The sequence below is a fragment of the Magnolia sinica genome, chromosome 9 (assembly GCF_029962835.1).
Source record: "Magnolia sinica isolate HGM2019 chromosome 9, MsV1, whole genome shotgun sequence".
NCBI lineage: Eukaryota > Viridiplantae > Streptophyta > Magnoliopsida > Magnoliales > Magnoliaceae > Magnolia > Magnolia sinica.
The window spans coordinates 48,948,584-48,975,644 of NC_080581.1; the positions used below are offsets into that span (position 1 = coordinate 48,948,584).

Genomic DNA, 27,061 nt, shown 5'->3' on the forward strand with positions numbered 1-27,061 from the left:
GAGCGCATAGTACCTTTTCCCATATATATATATATATATATATATATATATATATATATATATATATTCACGAGTCCGTCCCATGAGGTCGAGCTGTGTGTCTAAATGCTTAAATTGTGTATAGGGTTAATTTTATGATGATGTGATGCTCCATCTTGAAAATCAACAATCCGGTGACCTGATTTATGCATGAAGATCACTCCCAACAAGCAGATTCAGGTTAGAGTGTGTTTGGACAGTTAAAATAAGATTGATTGATAAACTTACACATGCAAGCTTGAATATATGTAAGTGTTCGTACTACGTGCATGTATACACGCACCAAACCACCGGGTCATTACATTGCAAATTAAATTCTCATGGTAACAGCCAAGGACTTTAAATACGTGAGTATTGAAAAGTTTAGGGTATTACAACCCACCCCCTTAAAAAATAATCATCCTCAAAATTCAACACTTTGATCATTAAATGCAGATGTGGATAATTTACTTTAAGTGTTTCTAAGCATTTACTACTTGTGAAATAGATTTGTATGTACAGGTATATATAACTGAATACATGAACTCAGATTGTTACACCTTTTGTTTGGGTGAAAGGAGATAAATGCCTCAAGTGTGGTATTTGAAGATCTCAGTGTCCATTCTTTGCAGGTTCAATTAGCTCTTTACTCCCGGTTCTTCAGCATGGGTCCTTCAACTCTAGTTTGAAGATTCATCACTTCGGATTGCAATATTGCATCAATCTTCTTCAGTTTGGAAAGAACCTGTCCATGACTTCAGTTCTTCACCTTCTTCATGAGAGTCCATAACACTTCCCCATCCCCAAAACCAAATTCATACAACTTTTCAAACTCTATCTTCAGAGCTAGTACGGCCTTAGGTCAACTTTACTGCAAGGATTCCTCACCCATTAAATCGAAAAAGTCTTTGCCTACCACTATCTGAAGCAATTTCATTAAGGCCGAAGGTTTTAGCTGGCTACAGAATCTTCACCTTAGAATATTCACCACAAATTGGCAGTGATTCCCATTATCATCTCTGAAAAAAGGACACAAATATGAACTTCAACGTGGATGGCATAAATATTTTTTAGCCATTGTGAATCCATGCAATTTACATCACATGGACCTCCATTCAACCCAAAGAAAGAACTTGCTCTAATAACCCTTGATGCCGTAAAAAAAATAAAAAAATTTTAAAAAAATAAATAAATAAATTTCCTTGCCAATGCAGCAAAACCAGTCCTTGATGAGGCAAAGGATACATGCACCAATCCTTTTTTAAAAATAATAATAATAATAAATACAAAGTATCAATCACAATTGCTTTCTATCATAAGCCCCAAACCATGTACACCAGTGGGTATAAAGCTTCCAATCATGGAAGGAACTTTCCACCCATGTAAGTCACAAAATTGTCTTTCCTTCCGTCCTTTCACACACAAAGCAAAACAAATAAACAAAAATAAATAAATAAAACTGACTAACTTCTAGTCTCAACAGTTAACTCTACCACACCTACAAGCTTTTGATCCTTACCATTACAGGGGCGTTTGGATCATAAGTTACTTAAGATAAGCTGCTTGTGCCTTTAGTAGCTTATATTGATTTCTACTTTTTAAAGTGAAGTGATTAAGTAACTTTAAATAAATAAATAAAAAGTTACTTATAATTGATCATTAACCCAACTTATCCACTGGCACCTGTTGCCGTGCCTCAGTGGTACTCTCTGGAGTTTCAACATGAGGGTCATGGGTTTGAGCATTCCTTGTGGTGGGAGTGCGTGAAAGTGTGTGAGGTGGGTGTGCATGAGTGTGTGGGGCAGGTGTGAGTATGTGGAAAAAAAAAAAAAAAAAGTTACTTATCTACTACTGCTGTAAGTAGAAAAAGTAACTTATTTGGTGGTGTCCAAACAGGCCCTAAAAATTTATACCAATAAACCCTTAAAAAAACCTTTAAAATATGCAAATTCAACTTAATTTTTGTCATCATTAATCTTTTCTGGGACTCCATATGAAAAATAGTCATTGATCTTGAAAAGGCTTTGAAAAGAAGCAAGAGCAACAACACTGAGAATGACATAATGCCAAGTCATGCTTCTGGAAGATGAATGTCTCATGAGACCCACCAGATAGAGATCAACAGCCTCATCTGCAGAGATGTTTATTGCATCTTCGATCGGCTCTTGGTTGGTTTACCTTTGGCTTGTCCAACAATCCACCATCAGCCACCAAGTGTTGGAAACAGCAACAGCAACCACTTCAATGGAAAGTAAGATCCATGAGTCAAGAAACCACATACATTTCACTGGGTTTCACTAAAATGTACAGAGTCGTACAACAAGGATAACCACAAGAGATCCATACCTCAAGGGCATCTAAAGCCATCCATCCTCTGACCTTTTTTTTATTGTTTGCTCGCCCCCAACACACACACACACACACACACACGAGATTGCACACAGATATCTTTCTTTTCTCATCTTGGCAAGTGTTGCCCCTTATAAATGAGAGAGGTCAAATATTTAGATTGTTTGGTATCAAAACTGTATTAATGGTTGTCTCAGGGTTGAAACCAGGAAAGATTTGGTATGTACTACACAGGATCGTCACATGCTATTTCTTCAGAAGGTAAGGAAGAAGATGCCTTTGTTTCTGACTTTTTGACTTTTCATGGAGGAACACACACACACACGAATGCTCACCTTCTTACGTGAGCACACCTGTGCACACGTGTCATGGTCACTGAATCTGAACAATCCACATGATGCGGCACCCCTTGAAACTCTATAGGCTCAATTTTCAGCCTGATCCAAAACTCCAATGGGTCATAGCAAAGAGAGATGCAAATCAAGGGAGGAAGGAAACGGGAATAAAATCCAGATAGGTCTCCTGTGCTCAGGAAAATGACCATGAATCCAGCCTGCTATAACATCAAAAACAGTCCTCTCAGCAGCCCACCAAACTTTAAACAGCTAAAAAAAATGGTGATCCAAAATGGCTTTTGCAACTGACAATAAAGGAATAAATAGTCCACTGATTCCTCATCTTTCCCACACATAATGGGCATCACCATATTCCTCTTTTTTAAGGTTGCCAATGGTTAGGATTTTATTGGCAGTGGCAATCCATGCATGCTTGAACCCTATGAGGAATAGGGACTTCCATACTTGGGCAGACAGATAACTAGTCTGATTGACAAAACTTGGAAAAGAGAGATTTAGAGGAAAAGTAACTGATTGCCTCCCTCTTCCAACACTTGGGATCCTCACTCAAGACATCAACACAAACCTCTTGAAGAATGCCCATGAGAGCAGTAAGTCTCTCACTTCATCATCATTTACCTTCCTACGAAGAAGCATATCCCACAACGGATCCGCCCATGGTCTCATAACAGTCCAAAAGTTCAGTCTCTTTCGTAATCTCTAAAGAGAACAAAGATGGACATGAATTAACAGGGTGAGTATCCCCATTCAGATATCCTTTTAGAACCAGACCCCGTTTCCACTATCAAGAATGAAGCAAAAACCTTCCTCAGGCAAGCTACCTACTTCTTCAGAACGTGACTAGGTCTCCTTCCAATTTGACTTACAGCCTTCCATGCATTGGACTCCAAATTGTTCAAAGAGAGATCAGGGAACCACCCACCTCCCCCGAATCACAATATTTTCAGAAATAACCTCTCCATATTGCCCATGGTTAGCAAGAAAAGTACACTACTTTTCTCTTATCCTTCTCATCCAAAGACCCCCTTCTTCCTTTTGCACCTCCTCCCAACTGACAAGATGACACCTGTGCCTCTCTACTCTTCCTTCTCAAAGGACATCCCCATGAATTTTCTCAATTTTCTTAACAACGGCCACCGGCATCTTAAATATGGAGAGCAAGCACACCCAGAAACTCGAGGGGGCAGACATGACAAGTCATATTCTACCTCCCAAAGAAAGATGGACTTCTACTTAGCCAGTCTCCTTTTTATTCTTTCAAAAAGAGGATCCCAAACGCATTCCCCCCAATAGAAAGGACAAGGTAGTTCATTGAGAGTTGTGAAACTATCCCAAGACCCTCAGCAAAAGAGTTCCCATGTCACGTCTTTCTCATACTCTCTCATGTTAACCCTAAGACCTGACACCGCTTCAAAGCACGAAAGGACACCTTTAATGCACCTTAATAGGTTCCTAGACAACTCAGGAAAAAAAAAATGCATGTCATCGACAATATGAAGCTTAGAAATCATCATCTCCGGTCTACCAACCCTAGACCCTCTCGCCAAACCCTCTCATCATCTCCGGTCAGAAATCCACAATTGTAATTAAGAAAGGAGAACATTGTTGTCAAATGCGATCGTATATGCCATAATGGCATACGCGATCTTGGCAAGTATGCCATGGCATACTTTTATATGTGATCGCATACTACATATGCAATCGCATATTTCCTAATAACCAGAGTGGAAGCAATTTTTTTATTTTTTATTTTTTTCAATTTGGCGAACTTTTGCCTATAAATAGGCACTCATATCCCCTCCATTTCTCCATTTTCACTATTTTTTACTCCAAAGCTCTAAATCTCTTACTCTAATCTCTCTACAATTATTGCAAGTATGTTTATTTTTTGTATTTTATAAGTTGTGCTTACTTTTTGTAAATTAAGTTGTAAGTTATAACTTGTAAGTTGTTTCAAGTTATCCATTTATCAGTAAAATTTCTTTGTTCGAAGTTTATAATAATTAGTTCTCTTTTAATGTAGCTTGATTGTTTTGTTAAAATTTATATAATATAATATAAGTAATTAAATATATAATTAGGCAATAACCAAATCCAATTATGTGTACTAATTAGGCAAATTTTTCCTATTTTTTTTAGATTTTTTCCTTCTTTTTTTTTTTTCCTTTTTTAAATTTTTTATTACTTTATAAAAAATATGCCATGGCATATGCAATTGTGCGATCGCATATGCGAACAACATATGCTACTCGCATACAATCGCATATGCAATTTGACAACATTGAAGGAGACAATTGATCTCCTTGACGAAGACCTCTCGAGGTAGAAAGAAACTCACAGGAGAGCCATTTCTCAAAACAGAGAACAGTGTCATTGTAATGCATACTCTCGTCCAAGAAAATCATTTTCTACCAAATCCCATTGTACTTAAGAGAACAAAGAAAAGTAAATCCCAGTAAGCGTGACTGTAAGCCCTCTACATGTCCACTTTGCACCAAACCTCCTTCTCCCACTCCTATTTCTATAGTCATTGGCCTCACTAGCCACCAAACCTCTCTCAAACTCATGGAATCTTTGTTAGAACTTAGGATCTTATATTCACTTCCAATCAAGCTTGTCAGTCTGAGATCCCTGACATTCAAAGCATCATCGACTTCAGGGATCACAATAATAAAGGTGCCATTGAGACCATTACCCAAAATAGTTCAATCATGAAATTCCTCCATAAAGCACGTGAAATCATCTTTTTTATAACCTACAATATTCCTTTAAAAAAATGCTATGGAAAACCTGTCCAAGACCAGGGCCTTATCTCTGTCCATTTCCCCAACCACATTCCAATCCCCCAACTCGACCAACTCTCTCAAGTCCAAGTAACTTCCCCCCTTGAGAATGCGCCTGAAAGGAAGGCCATTCAGCTCTAGCCTCAATAAATCTTCTTTCAAATAGAAACAGCTATACAAGTCAACAATAGCTTCTCTAACTTGAGGCGGGTCCTCAATAAAGGAAATGTGAACACAAATTTTATGATATGGTTCATTCTTCGTCTCCTTTTTGCAATCTTATGGAAGAATATTGTGTTCTTATGATCTCACCACCCTCCTTAACCATGTAGCCATAGACTTGTCTCAAAATTGCCTCCTCTCCCCAAAATCTCTTGGTACTTGAATTAAAGAAATTTTCTCATCAACCCACTCTCTTCATCAAGATTACCACGCCCTTCCTCCCTATCTATATCACTAACCTACTCAACGACTCTTCTTTTTCCCTCCCATTAGCACCAAAGTGGACTTATTCAAGGCCTTCAATTTAGATTTATATTGCCACTTCTTCAACAGCCAATAACCAACCATAAGTGCACCAGTTTCTTACCATTTCTAAGAATCCTCCAAGATCCACCCACCAATTTTGAAAAACAAAATGAAGGTAGAATGTAAAATAAAATAAAATTAATTATAGTAATAAAAAGCTTGAAGAACCACACTAAAAAACTAAAAGGCATTTTATTTTTTTTCCAAATAGCTACATCAATACTACGGTATTTTTTGAATAGCCAACATCAAAATTTGGCTTTGCAAATCACCATGCTATTAATTTGCCATTATTCAATTTTTCATTAGATTTTGCAAATCACCATGCTATTAATTTGCCATTATTCAATTTTTCGTTAGTTTTTGCAAATCACCATGATGCATCTAAACTAGAACCTATTATATGTATAGTTTAGTTTGAATTATTTGTATGCCATGTATGCAATTTCCAATAGTCCCTTTTTGACAAGAGTCAGGAGCAAGGTGTTCCGTATCCATTACGATACACCCGTAAACGCCGATACGTATAGGTAATGGCCATGACCGTTACGCGATACGAGTGTGAAATGGGGCAGTTGATTTTTTGAGACCGTATCAGCCGTTATGGGGCATAACAGCCGTAACCCCCATAATGGTCGAAAAACAGCCACTTTTTTTTATATTTAAACCATTTTTCTCCCCCTTTTTCTTTTTTTTTTTTTACTTTTCTCATTCCAAAAAATCTCCTAGATCATTTTACAGTAGATTTCAACCACTCTTACTATAGTTTTTAATATTAAAATCGTATATTAAAGTGATTTGAGTGAATAGAAGCTTCGATGGCCTTTTTTTTCAAAAAATTGAAAAAGTAGTATTTATGCAATTTTTCTTATATCTAGTTTTAACGCTTGATTGTGATGTGTAAACATTAGATACATATAATCATGTTCACAAATTCACTAGACAGCCCGATACAACACTCTCACCAAAGAGTGGACCGTTACACTACTATAAACATGTGAATACATATTTGGAATATCTACATTATTCTTGATTTTCTAAATATTTTTTTAGAATTTTTCAAGCAAAAGAAAATTTTCAACCGTTACGGTGGTCGTAACAATCGTTACGCCCCCATATCGGCCGTTATAGCCGATACCTGTATCGATAATGGTGGTGACCGTTACGGCCACCGTTACCGATACATAATACCTTGGTCAGGAGACTTGATTGGATGGCTATTGCAAGGGAGCATATACTCTGACGGAGTATGATGCTTGATACATATGAGCTCAAGAATTGTACACCTGGCATGCATTAATTCAAATTGAACCAACTAAATTGTGGAAGCTAGTGTCATCAGACATTGTCCCAAAAATAAAATGGTTGACCCATTCCAACCATTGATTACACTTTGTTTGGTGAAATATGACCCTCGCATAAATTTCATATTTAAGCGTCCAATAAATGTGCACCACTCATATAGTAAACTAATCAAAGCATAAAGTTTGGTTCATGATGCATCTAAACTGGAACCTACTATTTGGACAGTTTTGTTTAAATTATTTGCATGCCAAGTATGTAATTTCTAAGTGCCTGTGTATCATCCATCATATAGTCAAAGTATCCAAGTTCTCTCGTCGCATAGATTGGGGGCCCTCAGTACATTTTGTAAGACCACAAGGATATGGAGCCCGCCCATTTAGAAATAATCATATGTGCCGATATGGCACGTGAGCAACATCCAAGCGTTCCATTAGGTGGGCCTTGCTGTCTAGATCTTCCAACAATTTTATTTTATTTTATTTTGTTTTTTATTTTTGAGAGAGAGAGAGAGAGAGGGGAGGGCAGACAGTGAACCGAGCAGGTCACTCAAAACTGTCTAGGTCGAATGGTTTAGGTTTAGGATTGAAAAAACTAGACAACCCAGAATAAGGGAGAAAAAAAATGGATGACCAGGGAAAAGGAAGGAGAAAAAAAGGAATTTAATCTCTCCTCAAGACTTTGGGAAGTATTTGTGGGGCCATCCATTTGATCCACACTGTCCATTCAATGGTGGATGTAAAGAAAATTCAGATTATTCGTTAGTGAGATTTGTTATCAATTGATCATATTGGGTATTTTCATTATTTTATAAATATAAATATGAGCATTTTCATCGTTATCTAACTGTTAATAACGGAGTTTGTAAAGAACGAAGAGAACATTGAAATTTGTGGTAACTACAAAGTCAAATTTTTTTATGTGGCCAATTGCAAATACTCTACTATTGATGTGGGAATATGCAAAACCCACAAAACTAAACCTCCCAATCTGACAAAATTAGGAAATAGGAACCTTACGAACTTACAAACAACTTGCCTATCTCGTTCGTTAAGACCATGTGAACTATGTGAACCACCCTCCAGTCCACTCAATGGAAGCTCATTCAAATTGTTGAGAGCAACAAAAATCTGCAAACTTTTTGCATGGTCGTAACCCTGCTCTCCCCAGTTTTTCAAACCTAAATGGGACTTGTTGCAATCCCCACCAACACACCACAGGAGATTCCACTTTCTCGTGCTTTTGGAGAGCTCATTTGAAAAATGACTTCTCAAGCTCGAGTCATTCAAGCCATCAAGCATGGTTAGCACCCAATTGAAATCATCTCCTTAATCGCAGCATTTTTAGGGACAAAAAATATGTGCCTTTATGATCATAAAAAACCAACACAGTCATAGTCCCACGTAAAGATTATACCTCCTACTATAGATGGCAAGAAGGAAAAAGTCATATTCAGTATTCCCCAAAGGTCATCGACAATGACCAAAATATCTTCCATCATTGACTATTATATGTACTTGACATCAACACGAGATCCTTTACTGCACTCCTATGATGACAATTTACGAGTTCCATTTTCCCTTTGTTCTTCATATTTGACCCTTCCACCTGATCCCCACCATCCCTTCCAAATCTTTTTTGAAGGATCACTGAACTTTATTAAGAGAGGATGATGAGACATCATCACGACTACACAACCATTCCAACGAGAGTACCCCAAAGCCCTGACAATGGACCTAACAACTCCCCATTAATATTTTGACACTCTTGCCCATTCCAGAGTGAAACTTTTATTCCTTAGGAAGACCACTTTAGCACTGCACATTTTGTTTTGGAAAACACAGTTGTAAAATTCACACCACACCTCACAAAACAATGCACAAAGGAAGAGACTCCTCAACATTTTCTTATGCTTTCTATCGCTTTCCCCACCGCTCCAAGCCCTAATGAGAGATCCAACATCCAATGGCATAACCCAATGCTCTCTAAATATTTCAATGATCCTTCTCCAGATGAGAATAACAAAGGCATAATGCGAGAACAAACATTCACCAATTCCGCCTCCTTGAGACACACAATACCTCCATCTATTATGGGAAGACCTCTCTTCCTTAAATTATATATCATAAGCACACCTCTCCTGTGAGGCGAATAGGCAGCAAGTCGACAACCTTCGTAAAGCTCTCGTGTGCTATGGAGCTGTTTCAGGATTGCATGTTAATGAAAGTAAATCTGAACTTTTGGGTATCAATCTCCCTCCGGAAGAAATCAGCGTTCTAGCAACGATTTTTAGAAGTAAAGTGGGGTCTTTCCTTACTAAATATTTAGGCCTCCCCCTTTGTATAGGAAAGATTGGCAAGAAACTTTGGGACCCTATAATTGAAAGATTTGAACGTAAGCTATCGTTGTGGAAAAAGAGATGCATGTCAATCGGAGGAAGAATCACGATGATCAAGGCAGTTTTGTCAAGTCTTCCACTGTACTTCATGTCCTTATTTAGTTGTCCGAAGAGTATTCTAGAGAAGTTGGAGAAGTTAACAAGAGATTTCCTGTGGGAAGAGGGGGAGGAGAAAAGGAAGTTTCATCTCATCAGGTTGGATACCACGTGCAAGCCTAAGGAGGCAGGCAGATTAGGCGTTAGAGATCTCGACTCCATGAATAGGGCACTTCTACGCAAATGGTTCTGGCGCTTCGGCATAGAAGAAGGCTCCTTATGGTAGATAGTCATCAACAGGAAGTACGAGGTCGAGAAAGAAGGTTGGTGGAACTCTTCTATATACAGAGCGTTAGGAGCGTGGAGGGAGATCATGAAGATGAAAAGTCATTTCCTATAGGGGGTCAACTTTACAATGGGCTTGGGTTAGAAAATCAGATTCTAGAAGGATAAATGGTTGGGTGAGAGTTGCTTGCAGGATCAATTTCCAAACTTAGCTCAGGCTACACAGGACTTGGAAGTTTCTATCAAAGAATGCTTTATTAGGCATCCCTCTGCTCATTGGCTCCCTTTGTTTCGGCAAAATTTGTCAGAGAATGATGAGGAATTGTCCCTGCTTTCTTTCCTTGCCTCAGTGCATCCATCGAAACAACCTGGATTCGGTACGTTAGAATTTCAGCAAGTCTGGGTCTTTCTTTGTTTCTTCCTTCTTCAGTTTCCTTTCTTCTTCAGGGACTAATGTTCAAATTCCGTCTTGGACAGCTTTTTGGTCTTACGGGGCTCCTTCCAAGATCTTAGCATTTATTTGGTTGGTTAGTAAGGGAAGGATTTTGACTTGTGATAACCTGAGAAAACGGGGGCTTGTGATTGTCGACGCATGTCCTCTATGTTTAAACAATGAAGAATCAGTGAATCACCTTTTGCTGCGATGTCCTTTCGCCAACAAAGTTTGGTGAAGTTTTTTTGGCATCATTTGGGCTTCTTTAGGTATTCCCCAATTCAGTTGACGATTTTCTAGTCCATTGGCATGGTGGTGTAGGAAAGTGGAGATTAGAGCTGCTCGTGGCTCTATGGTGCATTTGGATCGAAAGAAATAATAGATGTTTTAATGACTCTTCCAGGGATGCAAAGTCGGTGTTCCGTATGGCGCGATCTCTTATTTCGGGTTGGGCGGTTGTGTCCAATAAGCTTAGAGTTTGTAACCTCTCTAGTCTGGACTGGTCATCTTTGTGATTTTCTTTTTGTATTCTTTTGCAGCTTGCCGCTTTCTTAATAGATTATCAGTTACCCTTCAAAAACAAAAGGTAAACAAGTCTCATTTCCTACCGCCCAAATAAAGGCAAGAACCTGAGGGGGGGCTTTAAACTTTTAGATGAGGTTAATGGGACCCGACAAAACTGACAGAGAAGAACCAATCCTGACCGCCCAAAAGGATTTCACCAAAAAAAGACCTATCCTTCCTAAATGCCACATCCATCTATCCTCTCCATTGATAGCAACTCTTGATTGCTGAAGCCAGGTCATAAAATGAACAAAATCTCCAATCTCCTCCGAAGTCCAGACAATACTATCCCCCTCCTATGACCTAAGCTGAGAGATGATAGCATCGTCTTCAACCACAAGCTTGAACAACCTTGAGAAGTTCTCAAAATAGGGTCTATCCATGCAATGGTTATCCAACCAAAATCTCACCTTTGAGTGCTCCCTTGGATTGAATGAAACTTCCTCGTCGAATGCCTCTGCGACTACCCCCCCCCAAGGATAACCTACTACCATAGACAACCACTCTCCTACGTAAATCTCCAACACCACTTCAATAAAATTCATGTACCTGAGGTTTCTAATCCCCAATCCTCCCTCTACCTTGGGCTTGCAAACCTCCTCGCAACTTACTGGGTGGAACTTGTGAACGTTTTCTTACCCCTACCACAAGAAATCTCTTTGGATCTTTTCCAACCTCTGAATTATATTCGTCAGGCATTGGAACTAGAGGTGCAACTCGAATGGGTTGGATCAGGTTGAGGGTCAACACAAACCCAACCTGAACACAATGAAGAAAACTATGAACACGGTGAACAATTTGCCACTCACTGCTCAAGCCACCATGATGACCCCCCTCCCAACCACAATGATTCCAATCCCACTTGGATTCCAATCGATCATCACGATGAACAATGAAGTAGGAGGCATTTGGCACATCCCCTCGATCCACTGTTCAATAAGTTGAGCGAAGGATTCACCACCAAGTAGGCCAATTGGAGTTCAAAATTGTCACCACCAACACTAACGAATGGAGAACCACATGGCACATCCCCTCAATTCACACTAAAGAATAGGTGTTGATTGACCTCGGCGATGAGAAATAAAGACTAGCGAGGGGGACAGTTGGAGTTTAGTGAAATCAAATAGTTGGAGAGTAGAAAGGAAGACATCAGATTTAATCAACATCACTTCCAAGTTTTGAGTCCTTGGAGTCATTTCCAACAACCAAATAGAAGCACTAGTGAGCATCGTTATTAAGATGGTGGCCTCGAGAAGGAAGAAATGAATACTCTCTATTATCGAACTTGAATATGGGTTGTTATATGGCCCATTCTTAAGCCCATCTAGGTCTGGGATATAATGGGTATTTTTGTTTTTGTTATTAATGGCATTCTGATAAATATCGAAAACTATGTTAATAGGCATGAGAAAGGTGGCAATGTGTGAACCTTAATCCTCATTCCCTCCTTTCCCTTCTCAATCCATCCACATGGCATTAGAGCTAAATTGATCCGAGCATCGATCTCTCCCTTTATCTTCAACATTTCTTCTCTTTTCTTTTTTTTCCTTTTAGGCTTATTTGTTTTGCCCATTCCCCTAGTAATGTAAAGTAATTATGCCATCATTACTGTTTTACCTCTACCAAACCTGAATGCAGATGTATTCAACAAACTAGTAATTTGCAAGCCTTGTTCATTTCTATGTATTTACTATAAAAATCTCCATCCAACCAGCAACATCAATTTATTTTGATGATAATTTGACACTGAAATAATGTAAAATTGTCATCATTACAATTTTATCAGGGGAAAAAATCAAATAATGTAAAATCGACATCATTGCAGTCAAATGCAACTGTTGTCAGGAGACGAAGTAATTTGTAATCATTACTCATTTCCTTTGCATTACCAAAGAAGAGGACAAAACAAACAGACCCTGATTGTTTGAGCCGAAAATCTAAGGTCATTAGTGGCTTATCTACTCAAGTTTCTCTCAACCACCGTATGGTGGGCGGTGGGCCATGTAATCGTGTCTTGTGAATGTGTATGATCTGAGGCCCACTTTCATATAGATCCATCATGGTGGACAAGAGTGAAGATGCATCATGTGTTTATGGCCAGATTTGTGATCAGATTTGAGATCAAAAACATGTGTTGAAGGTGAGCATTGCGGGGCTTAAAGAATCAATGTACGTGTGAAGGTGTTGAAACAAGAAGTTCCATCAAGTGATCATGTTTGTTGATATACATCGGTTTCTAAAATACGTGCAAAGTTTAAGTTATTCGTTCCTCCTTGGGTGTTTGAATTATCCTTAATTAAAGGAAATCAAAAATGAAGCTAAGAGTCTTTTGTCTCCATCTGAGTCGATGAACTTTTAGATTACATGGACTAAATTCAATGGGGCAAACTACTTATAATGGGCCACATTAGTAAAGGTATTCCTTATGGGTAAAAGGTAATTATAATATTTAACTTCTCCCAAACCTGACAGAAGTTCACTAGAGTATGAATATTGGGTGGTAGGGGATGCCCAAATTAGGGCTTTGTTATGGAATAATATGGAGACTCATATTAGTGCAAGTATTATCTTTTTTAAAACAGCAAAAGAAGTCTAGGATAACCTGAAGGAGATGCATTGAGGGGAAAAGAACTTAACTCAGTTCTGTTCTACAAGTTACTTCAAAGTATTTTCGCTATTCAACAAGGAGATAAAGCATAGGAGTGTATTATTCTACCTTCCGAGGGATGTGGGAGGAACTAACGTATACTTAGCCCCTATCTACAAATTACAAGACTGCAATGGCAATGAAAGGAATTCCATATTGCCAAATTTTTCTATGGTCTTTGTCCCAAGTTCAAGCTTGTCCAAACTCAGATTCTCAGAGTTAGCAAGATCCCTTCTTTTATTGAGGCTTGTGCTCACTTTCAACGTTTGGACGGTGTACAAAGTTCATCTTTGTCAGATCATTTCACATTTATGTCTACATCTGGAAGAGGAGATGGGAGAAGTCGTGGTGGTGGCCGTAGTCATGGTAGCCATTTTGGTGATAGAGATAAGGGGAAGGTCACTAAGGAAGCCAAAACAATTGAGGAGATTATGGTACAGATTTCAGTGGCAACCACGGCCACAGCCATGGCACTCAACATTGCACTCATTGTGGTTTCAGTAACCACACAGCAAGCACATGTTGGGATCTTATTAGTAAGCTTGCCTGAGTGAATCAGGTTCTTTCCTCTGATGATGGCACCGAGATTATGTCTCCAAGCCCATCTGCTCCACTTCTGATACCAGTAGTTCAGGTGATACAATTACGCTATCCAAGGAAGAATATACCAAACTTCTGAAGGATCACTCCACCCACAAATCATCATCCAAGGCTACTCTCGCACAATGAAGTACTGTCTGTCTTGCATTGTCTGATAGTATACCCTAAGTCACTGCCTCAGGAGTTTTCGATCATATGATCAATAAGCATAGTGTGTTATCTCAATTAGTACAGTAGTCATCCACATATTTGGCCACATTGGCAAATGGTATTTTAACCCATGTGTTGGGGTTGGATACAATCTGTCCTAGCCTTTCATTTTCGTTGTCATCAATACTTTGCATTCCTAAATTTCATTTGTGTTTGTTATCAGTGCATAACAATGTGTCGTAATAGCCGTTACAAGGCCATAATGGTAACAGTGGCAGCCATAGCGTGTTACGAGGTCATAATGATTGTAACGACCTTTACAGAAAAGTAACTATAATGGCCTTGTAATGGCCCCTTACAAGGTCGAGACAAGTTTTTTCTGGTTTTTAAAAATTTTTAAAAAAAAATTAAGAAAAGAAGTAACAACTACCATAGGCCATATCATAGCAGTAACTATGGTGGTCGTTACGAAATATCGTGGTAAGCTAACCGAGTCCTTAAATTATTCTATCACATTTTATCCTTCTTATTGTGAGTTCTAGGATCTAAAGACGGAGAGGATAATTGGTGGAGGACATGAAGCAAATGGACTCTCTTACCTCGATCATGGAATAACTGAAGTTGCATTGCAAACATACATCTTCATCAATGACATTCCAAGCTTGCTCATCCCTCCTTAAGTAATGTGAAGAGTCTAGTCCCATCATTGTCAAATGTGTCTAGGTTAGAATGTGAGGCATGTGAATTGAATAAACACCATAGAGCGTCTTTTCTTCCTCATCTAAACAAGATAAGTGATAAACCTTTTCATTTAGTAAATTCTAATATTTGGGGTCCAAATCATCTTATTGGTTTATTTATTTTCAAATACTTCATTATTTTTGTGGGTGATTATCCTTGTATGCAATGTTCGAGTTGTCGGTATCGCTACAAGTTTCGCTAGCCAGAGATAAAGATATAATATTGTTATCGTCGATAACCGGAAATACGGGGAAAAAGAGGAAAACATGGGGAAAACGATGAAATTTTTTTGTGAAACTTCAAGACATGCCTAAATACACATAGTTACATATTCAGAAATGAAAAAATCATTACTAGAATGCATTAAATAATAAGTGGGGCCCACCGTGAAAATAAGTGGTTTATCCACACCGTCCATACGTTTTTTCAGCTCATTTAAGGAGTTGAGCCCAAGGTTGAACCATATCCAAATCTCAAGTGGATCATACCGTAGGAAACAGTGGGAATAATGACTTCCGCCGTTGAAACCTTCCTAGGCCCTACAATGATGTCTATTTGTCACCCGAGCTGTTAATAGATTAACTGTGCAGATATTTCCACCGTTGAAACCTTCATAGGCCCTACAGTGATGTCATCCTTGGATATGATTCATTTTTTGTATAATGCTCTAAAATGATCTCTAACAATAGATTAACGGTGTAGATATAATAAATACATCACTGTGGGGCCCATGTAACTTTGATCTCCTTTGAACCGTTCGTACAACTCAGAGCTCAAGAAGCGTCAGTGCTCGTCTTCACACGAACACGTACCTACAGCCAGTGTTCGAAGTATCGGTATCGCTACAAGTTTCGCTGGCCAGGGATACGGAAACAATATCGATATCGCCGATAATATCGCTAATAACCGGAAATGCAGGGAAACATTGGGGAAACGGTGAAATTTTCAGCGAAACTTTAGGAAATGTTAAAATGTACATATTTGCATATTTAGAAATATTTTTAAAAAAAAATTGCAAAAAAAATGCATACATAACAAGTTCTCATTTAATGGGGCCTTAAAAGCATGTGTTGTTGTAAAAAATCAGTCTAACCATCCCATCTGTCCTATTTAACCATCCAACATTACATCCAAACATTCATTGATATTGTAAAATATCAACAACACATGATAATTCACAAAGAAATCATCAACAACTGTAAAGGAAACGAAAGATTGTAGTCTCGACTCTCGATATCGCGTATATTGCGTTATCGATAATATCGAGATAGTATCAATATTATCAATGACAAATTGAACACTACATATAACCATGTGCCCATGAAAAAATTTTAAAATAATTTTTTTCTAATAAACAAAATTTTAATGATATTAATACGTTGGCGATACTATTGAAATATCGTCAATATACTTATGATACAAGCATTACCTAAAATAAAGGTTTGGATCCACTAGAAATGTTGATGCATTGGCAATACAAGTGACGCCTAAAATTTACATAGTTGAAAATATTGGTGATTACATTAGCGATATTGATACATTAACGATATTTAGCGATACATTGCTAATACTTGAAATTTCTGATACTACCAGTGTTATCGGTTTCGCTACCAGTGTTATCGGTATCGCTGAGTTAGAGATAAAGATAATATCGGAGATATTTTGATAATATTGGAGATAATTCGAACACTGCCTACAGCAGCTATATAGTTGGTGTGAGGTACAATAGCCAATCCGTGGAAGTGACGTCACCAAGCTCTGTGGACCCCACCATGATGCATGTGTTGTATCCATACCGTCCAACCATTTGTAGAGGTCGTTTTAAGGCTTGAGAAAAAGAATGAGATAGATCTAAAGTTCATGTGGACCCACCACAGAAAACCGTGGGATCAGTCACACCCACCGTTGAAACATTTATAGGGCCCACCATGATGTAATTTTTAGATCCAACCTATTCATAAGTTAACATAGAGATAGATGAAGTGAAAACAAAAATATAAGCTTGATCGGACACTTCTGTGACCCCTAAGAAGTTTTGAGATGTCACTGTCCCCACTGCTTTCTATGGTGGGATCCACTTGAACTTTAGATCTATCTCATTATTTTTCTCATGCCATGAAACGATCACTCCAAATGGATGGACAGTATGGATACAACACATGCATCATGGTGGGGTCCACAGAGCTTGGTGACATCACTTCAGTAGGTATTTGGCTACTGACCTTTTCCGTATCTAATCCGCGCCCCTGCTCAACCTGTTACGTATCTAATCCGCTTCCTCATGTTGGGGTCCATGTGGGGTTCACCATTACTTACTTATTTCATCCACTCCGTTCATCTATTTTAACACATAATTTTATGGCTTTACTACAAAACAGAAGAATATAAAAAACTCAAGTAGACCACACCACAAGAAACGAACGAATGGTGGACATTTAATCACTACTGTCTTCCCGTGGTGTGGTTCACCTGAGTTTTAGATCTACCTCATTTTGTGGATCAAGCACTAAAATAATATTTAAAAATGAATAAGAAGCATGGATACAACAGATGCATCATGGTGGGGCCCACGGAGCACCGACCTGCACCGTCAAAGCCTGGCGCGGATTGAGTAGCGAGACTGGCTATTGAAGTGACATCACCAAGTTCTGTGGGCCCCATCATGATGTATGTTTTGTATCCACACCTTCCATCCACTTGGGGAGATCATTTTAGGGCAATATCCAAAGATTGAGTTAAATCCAAAGTTCCAGTGGACCCCAGCACAGAAAACAACGGGGACAGTGACGCCCACCATTAAAAACTTCTAAAGGCCACAAGTTTTAGATCAAGCCGATATTTGTGTTTCTCTTATTCCATGTCTTTTTTAACTTTTGAACAGGTTGGATTTCAAATAAACATTATGGTGGGCCTTAGGATAGTTTCAATGGTGGGAATCACTCTCCCCATTATTTTCTGTGATGGGGTCCATTGCAGATTTTTATCTGCCTCGTTCTTTGGCTCATGAATTAAAATGACATCTCAAAATGGATGGACAGTGTGGATATGACACATACATCATAGTGGGCCCCACAGAACTTGGTGACATAGCTGACTCGCTACTCAACATGTCGGTAACTAATCCACGTCCGTCAAAGCCAGAGCCTGATCCCCAATTTCAACTTAAACACCGAAAATCCCTCTCCCTCATCCCCATTTTTTTTTTTTAAAAAAAAAAAAAAAACCTCTGGCATCCGAGAAGATCTCGAGATTTTCATCGGCGATAACGAGGTATTACCAAAATCAAAGATTTTTTTTTTTGTAAACTTTTTCCGATTTTTACATATTTACGCAAGGATACAGTCGATGTTCTCAGCGAGAATCCAAATTATCGACAATATCGAAAATTTCGCTAATATTTCGTCGATATACCATAAAGAAACGAAAAATTGGGGTTTCAGTTTTGCCAGTGCAGCGACACCGATATTATCGGCGATATTTCGATAATATCGCCGATAATTTAACCACTGCTTGTATGACATGGTTGTATTTGATGAAAGATCGATCAAAAGTGTTTTCTAGCTTTAAAGAATCACAAACTGAATTCAATTCTAAGGTTTATGTTTTGCATTCAAATAATGCTAGAAAATATTTATCTCGTGAATTTAATTCATACCTTCCATCTCATGGCATTATTTACCAAACTTCATGTTCACACACACCGCAATAAGATGGTGTAGCGGAACATAAGAATCGTCATCTACTTGAGGTTACCAAAGCTTTATTGTCAAATATGAAGGTCATAAAAAAATTTGGAGCGATGCAGTCTTAACTACATGCTACTTAATAAATTGGATGCATTCATTTGTTTAAGATGGAAAGCCATTTCTTTGTCTTATATCCTCATATTCCCTCCTACTCTATTCCTCCCAAGGTGTTTGGTTGTGTATACATTGTGCATCGGCTTGATCATGTTCATGCAAGTTTGAACCAAGGGCTATCAAGTGTATCTTCCTTAGGTGATTAATCTTCCTTAGGTGATTATTCTTGTATGACTCGTCTATATTTGATGAAGGATTGATCAGAAGTGTTTTCTTGCTTTAAAGAAGAACAAACTTCAATTCAATTCAACGGTTTACGCATTAATAATGCTAGAAAATATTTATCTCATGAATTTAATTCATACCTTGCATCTCATGGTATTATTTACCAAACTTCACGTTCACACACACCACAATAAGATGGGGTAGCGGAACATAAGAATTGTCATCTACTGGATGTTACTAAAGCTTTATTGTCAAATACGAAGGTTCTAAAAATATTTTGGAGAGATGCAATCTTAACTGCATGCTACTTAATAAATTGGATGCATTCATTTGTTTAAGATAGAAAGTCATTTCTCTCTCTTATATCCTCATATTCCCACCTACTCTATTCCTCCTAAGGTGTTTGGTTGTGTATAGTTTGTGCCTTAGCTTGATCATGTTCATGCAAGTTTGAAACAAGGGCCATCAAGTGTATGTTTCTTGGGTGCTCTCGTATACAACGGGGATCAAGGTGTTCCAAAACGATAACGATGGCCGTAACGGCCACCACCGTTACCGTTATGATACGGGCCGTAATGGCCGTTACAACCCCCAAGTCAGCCGTTTTTTATTTTTTGAAAAATGTTGTACTGGACCGTTACGGCACATTTTTCTGTAACGACCGTTACGGCCGTTTCGACCCCGTAACGCAAAGGTTATGGCCGTTACCGTTACGGCCGTTATGTAACCGATTTTGAATGCCTTGAGGGGGATACAAATGTTATAACCCCGTCTCCCAGAAATGTTGTGTTAGCTAATGTCACATTCTTTAAACAAATGTTGTATTTTGACGAAGAAGGAAAATCTTAACGGTTTGAAGAGAGTTTCATAACTACTCTTCCCATTGCACCGGATATCACCACTATAATTGAGGAGATGTCTATACAACGAGCAGATCGACCTTTACAGATTTGCTCAGACATTCCGAACGTGGAGATGGAGTACATATAATCATGAATACTACCAATCCACCTAATTCATTAAAAGATCATCATTCTTATAAGTCCTTGCCTCCACCATCAGATAAAAGTAATCTACCCATTGCTCTCCGTAAGGGTATTCGTTCAATGGTTTATCTCCAACTTTGTTTCATTCAATGGTTTATCTCCACCATTCCGACAATTTTCTCTGTCCCTATCATCTTATGTCCATTCCTCATTCTTTTCAGGAGACTTTGAGTTGTGATGGGTGAAAATGAGCTATGGAAGAAGAAATGGTTAACACTTTCTTAGGATTAAACTTGGACATTAACTGAATTAAGTCCTAGAAAGCGTGAAATTAGGTGCAGATGGATGTATACGGCAAAATACAACCCTAATTGCTCAATGGATCGGTTAAAAACCTGATTATTTTCCAAAGGATATCCTTGGAATCGACTACTCAAAGACCTCACCTATGGCAAAGCTTCACTCAGTGCGAGTAGTTATTTCTGTTACTGCAAATTTGAATTGGTCATTATATTTTATATCTGCTTGATGTGAATAATGTTTTTATTCATGAAGATTTGGTTGATGAAGTTTATATGGATCAACCACCTGGGTTTAATATTCAGGGGGAGTTAGATAAGGTATGCAATCTTAAAAACAATCTCCAAGAGCTTTTCAACAAGTTTAATAAAGTGGTGTTTGAGTTCGGGATGAAACATAGCCAGGCCAACCATTCTGTTTTTGTTTGGCAAAGTGAGACAGGCACTATTGGCAATGACAATACAAGTTTTGGCAAGTTGAAGAAATTCTTACAGCACCATTTCTATACGAAAGACTTGGGTCATCTTTGACATTTCTTGGGCATTGGGGTGGCCAAGTCCAAGATGGTATGCATCAACTTGTCAGTTGTCACAATGAAAATATGCAATAAATTTACCGGATGAGACAAGTCTTTTAGGGGCCAAGCCTACCAAACCCATTGGTGCAAATAAAAAACTTAGCGTCAATCAGGGTGAATTAATTGATGGGTAAAGAGATACCATCGACTTGTGGGAAATTTAATTTATCTAACAATTGCCAAACCTGATATTACATATCTTGACGGCATGGTGAGTCAGTTTATACAAGCTCACTGGGTTCCTCATATGGAGGCCATGATTCATGTCCTCATGTATTTAAAGGGAGCTCCCGGTCGTGGTATCCTTTGCAAGCAGAATGGCCATCTTCGAGTACAAGGATATTCTTATGTAGATTGGGCTGGTTCTCCATTTGATAGGAAATCTACATCTAGGTATTGTGCTTTTGTAGGAGGTAATCTTTCTACATGGAAGAGTAAGAAGCAAACTGTTGTGGCCCATTCAAGTGTTGAGGCAGAATACAAAGCAATGGCTCATGTAACTTATGAGCTTATTTGGCAAAAAACATTAATGGGTAAACTTAGGTTTATAGTTGAGATTCCTATAAAGTTGTATTATAATAATCAAGCAACCTCTCATATTACCAAAAAACATGTCTATCATAAGAGGACCAAGCACATCGAAGTTAATTGCCACTTCATCCGTGACTACCACTTCACCACTTCATCTGAGAGTTGCAACTAAGGAAATTTGCATGTCGTTCATCAAGTTCCAAAGATCAACGGGCAAATATATTCACAAAAGCTCTTGTTATACTCAACTAGATCGTCTCTTTATAAAGTTGAGCATGCATGATATATATGCTCCAACTTGAGGAGTGTTATCGAATGTGAATACGGGCTATTATATGGCCAATTCTTAGGCCCATCTAGGGTTAGGATGTAGTGGATATTTTTGTTGTTGTTATTAATGGCATTCTTGTAAATATTGAAAAATGTGTTGATAGACTTGAGAGAGGTGGAAATTGGGGATATGTGAACCCTAATCCTCATTTCTTCTCTTCTTCTTTTTTCCCTCTCCTCTTTCCTCCTTTCTCAATCCATCCACACTCTCAATGGATTCCACAATCCCCACACGCAATTCCATGATTAAGGGCCAGTCATGTGTGGTAAGAATTATTAGAGATGATGCATGATCAAGAAGGTTATAAGGGCCTTCTCAAGACCTCTAAGTTAAAATTTTTGGTAAAGGAGATTAGAGCCTAGCTTTATGAAAAGGTCTGGTGATGATTAAGGCAATTCCTCCAATGCAATTAGAATGGCAAGCACTCAAGGATCTTCCATTGGAGACTTGCTAATTGGGTTGAGAAGAGTTGAGCAATGACTCGTGCATTTTGTTTCTCCATATAATTAAGAAGGGAATCTGATGCAGGACAATTAACCACTTGCTCTAAAAACTTGAACTGAGAGAGCATGGCAAATCAATCCCTTAATCTCATAGCCTAGGCCCTACATCCCATGGGTTAGGACATCGGTCGAACCCCCCTCGTGGGCCCCACTTGACATGGGTTCAGCCTCACACGGGCCGCCCACCCCCAGTGTGCCCCTACATCCCACATGCCACCCTACTCGAGCCCAGTGTGAAAATGCTCATGCATTAATTACCCCAGGTGAGGAGTCTTGAACACGAGACCTCCCACTCTGATACCACTTTAATGCAAGACAATTAACTACTTGCTCTAAAAGCTCGAACTGATAGAGCATTGTGAATCAATCCCTTTATCTCATAGCCCAAGCCCCACATCTCATGGGGTTAGGACCTCGGCCAAACTCCCCTTGTAGGCCCCACTTCACACAGGTTCCGCCTCACATGAGCCACACACCTTACACGGGCCGCCCACCCTGAGTGTGCCCTTGCATCCCACAGGCCACCCCACTCGAACCCGGTGTAAAAATGCCCCTGCATTAGAATGCTATGAAAGAGGAAGTTGCTAGAGAAGCTCCCCAAAAAGGGTTTCCTGATTCTCTAATTGTAATTACTTTGTTTTCTCAAAAAAATAAAAAAATCTATGATCACTCAATAAAACAAAATAAAATGCATTCCAACAATAGGAAAGCAATAGACTATGAGGGCATAATTTCAGCTATATAGCATGAAGTTGGGAGAGAGAACTCAAAAGAATTCGGTGAGTTACTAAAACATCATCGAAAATTTGTCGGTCCCTATAGACCTTTTAGAGAGAGAGAGAGAGAGGGAGAGAGAGAGAGAGAGAGAGAGAGAGAGAGAGCACCTATTTAACTAAAAACATATTACATTCTAAAACACTTAAATATGCATCCATGACCATACACGATCCATCAAAACCAAGCATCAGGGCCACACAAGTTGACCGACTAAAGATCAAGCCAAAAGAAATCATCCAATTGAAATATGGTACCCACAAATCCAATCAAAGGATCCAAACTAAGGAACTGATTGGACGGTTGGGTCCACATAGCCAGTGGTGTGTTATCCCAATCCCCTTATATATCCAACCATACTCCTCATCAAGCCCCACGGTTGTATACAGAAGCCTCGTGTTGCTGAAGTACTAAGAGACATACTATAAATTGGAGTGTTAATAGTATTAAATGTGTTTATATCTTATGGTTCAAGATTTGAGGGTTATACACATTTATACATCGAAATTGACACTTTTTTGTTTAACTCATATTGTTGACCCTTTTTTCACCTATAACATCCATTAGATGTGTACAAACAAGAAGTTCCGGCATTGTTTCAGTATATTCAACAAAATTTGGACGCTTAATTTGAGTTGCACGTATGCACCTTACAATTGTTCAGTGCATACATATGGATCTGAAAGGTACGCTAATAAGCCAAAACACCTCAAGAAAATTGTCCATTCACACATCATCACATGTGCCAATGCAACTTTTGCATGAGAGATTCGAGATGTTTAACAGGAAGAGCCCACCACGTGGATGCAATCGCAGGACAGTTCACTAATCATGCAGACCACCATGTTGGAAACAAATGGATGGCTTCAAAATATTTGGCCAATTTTTTTAGCCACCTATCTTTTCAGTAGATTGTTAGCAATGTGAATATTGGACACCCTGATTTATGGCCCAAGGTATCTACACGATGGGACCCACCTGATGGACGGCTTAGATCTCTCATGCATGTGCCATATTGGCACGTGGCGGTTTGTAGATGGGCACCTTAAAATGCACATGCAAGTTAAGCTTAACAAACCCAGAGTAGAAAATGGAACAAAGTTGTGGCATAGCATTCCAAAGAGCCTTCTAAAGTGTCGACTTTCGTAAAATCCTGGTTGGACCAGGATTTCATGAAATAAGACTTTCGCCCTTCTCCTTCAAACAAACAAAAGAAGGATTTTTTTTTACCCTTACAATATGCTTTCAATGCTTAGAGTAGGGCAGTGTTTTGAATATTGGCAATATTAACGATAATATCACCAATATGATCAATATCGCTAGCTGGTCGATACCGAAAACATTGGTAGTATAAAAAATTCCAGGTTCCAACTATATCACCAATATATTGCTAAGTATCGCCAATGTTTACAACTATGTAAATTCCAGGTGTCGCCTGTATCGCCAATATATCAGCAATATTTCAATAATATTGCCAAGTATCGATGTTGCCAAAAATCTATTTATTAGAAAAAAATCCATTTCAAATTTTTTTTATGGGTGCATGGTAGTATGATGAAATGCATGTTTGTATGTGTGAAAATGTATGCATGGATGGATGGCTCATGGATTGATGTATGCATACATGGATGCATGGATGGACCATGGATTGATGTATGTATGTATAACGTATGATGGATGGATCGATGGATGCATGTGTATTGTAATGGGTTCAGAACCTAACCAATATGCCAAAAGCCCCAAGCCTAATGGAATGCATCAAGTTAGGCTATTAAACCATTGGGATAGTAATTCGTAACATTCAACCACACTCCACAGTCGATTTCTACGATAGCCCACTCTGTGGTGGCACTCACTCCGGCCTTTTTTCTAAGTTGCCATTTCCACTCATGGTAGGTGCACTCTGGTTGTCCACGTAGCCCTCTCCACTCATGTTAGTTGCACTCTGCTTGTTCGGGTAGCCCTCTCCATATCATAGCGGCTTTCACTCTAGTCCAAGTTGCCCTTTCCACAAGTCGTCCCTTCCGTGACTTGAACGCAGGACATGGTGTTGGCTCTGATACCAATTGTTAGAACCAAACCAATACGCCAAAAGCCCCAGGACTAATGAAACGCGTCAAAGCTATTAAACTTAGTGTTTCAAATAGCGCCCGTAGCGTAGCGGTAGCGTATGCTACGTAGCGTCCTAAATAGCGTACGCTACAGGGGTCGTAGCGTACGCCACAGCTACTTAGCGCATAGCATACGTAGCGTAAGCTACAATGTATTTTTTTACTATTTTATTTTTTATTACTTTTTTCATATTTTCTTTGTATCTAATGTTGAGGAATATGACACTTGTATTGTACTGATACTTTTAATCTATGTGATTTTTATTTCTTTTCATAATTGTGACTTATGGTTTCAATTAGACATTATTAATTAAAGTGGTTTGCTTAGAAAATTGTTGATGTGATAATTATTTGATTTGGCTTATATATGTGGATTGGCTTTTGATAAATCATTTGAACATGCTTATAATTAATAAAATGAATCATCTTTTAGCCATTTTTATATTTTTCTTTTCCTTTTTTCCAAATTTATTATATTTATCCTATTTTTAAATTAAAAAATAGAAGTATCGTGTAGCTTACGCTACACACTACGTATTTACGTTGCACGCTATAGAAGGCTAAGCACTACACATCGCGCTACCGCTATTTAAAACACTGATTAAACTATTGGCATCATAACAGTATGCATGCCTACATGGATGGATGGATCATACATGTGTTTGTGTATGCATGTGTCATTGTATGTATGCATGGATGGTTGGATGAATGGATGGATCATGCACGTGTGTGTGTGTGTATTTATGTGCATGCATGGATGAATGGTTAGATGGATCAAGGTGTCCCGTAGCAGTAAAGGTGGGCATAACAATGCCCACTGTTACGGGTACGTTGAATCGGCATAATGACCGGTACATGCGGCGTAACAGCCAATATGCCCTGTATTGGTCAAAAAAATTGCTCAAAAAATTCAAAAAAATTGTAAATATTCCAAAGAGGCATTCATTTATAATTTTGAACATTTTATGGTAGTGTAAAGGTCTTGTCTTTAGTGAGAATGTTGTATCAAGTTGTCTAATGAATTTATAAACTTGAATACCTAGAATGAATTGCAAATCTTTTTACATTTAATTATTTAACTATATAATATCAATATAAATTTATTAGAATGAATGTAATACCAAAGCATCTCATATTTGCAGGTTTAACTAATATTTATAGTATTAGTGTATTACATACCTTGCAACTTGCACACATTTCATTTCAACATACAAAGACTAGGGACCTTTGTGTCCTATTAAGTAATTCACATACCTAAAAATTTGATATCATTTCCACCAATGGATCTTAAGGAAAAAAAAAAATTAGATTCGGACGAATAGTATTGCCAATTTAGGGCTAATTTGGCAAACCATTCGATGTCTCAAATTAGCCTCAAATTCATGCAATCTATTGGCACTTATCCCACTAATGGATTGGTGGACATTTATTAGACAGTGAATGAAAAAATATCAAATGGTCCCTATTTCAAAAAACAAGTGTCTGCAAATAAACAATGAAAATCATTCAAACAATTGAATTTTTGGACTATGACTTGGTAACAACGGTCCCATAATGTAATTAATTCATTTTGAGTTAATATATGCCTCATGCACAATATTTTAGGGCCATGTACGTGGGGTCACCATGATGTATATATTGTATACCCATGGCATCCATCCATTTTACCAACTCCTTTTACAGCATGGTCCAAAAATGAGGCAAATCCAGATCTTAGGTGGACCACCAGCGAA

At 38.4% G+C, this 27,061-nt stretch overlaps 1 long non-coding RNA gene across 2 annotated transcripts in view; it reads right to left on the reverse strand.

Annotated features, from left to right (window-relative positions):
• Positions 1–208: 208 nt before the first annotated feature.
• LOC131255418 (uncharacterized) overlaps positions 209–27,061 on the reverse strand; it is a 33,864-nt gene continuing 7,011 nt past the window's right edge. Inside the window, exon 3 of one of the 2 annotated variants that reach the window (XR_009176012.1) lies at positions 209–1,037. This is a non-coding gene — a long non-coding RNA (uncharacterized LOC131255418). The remainder of the gene's footprint in view (positions 1,038–27,061) is intronic. The other variant, XR_009176013.1, reaches the window with a different exon arrangement.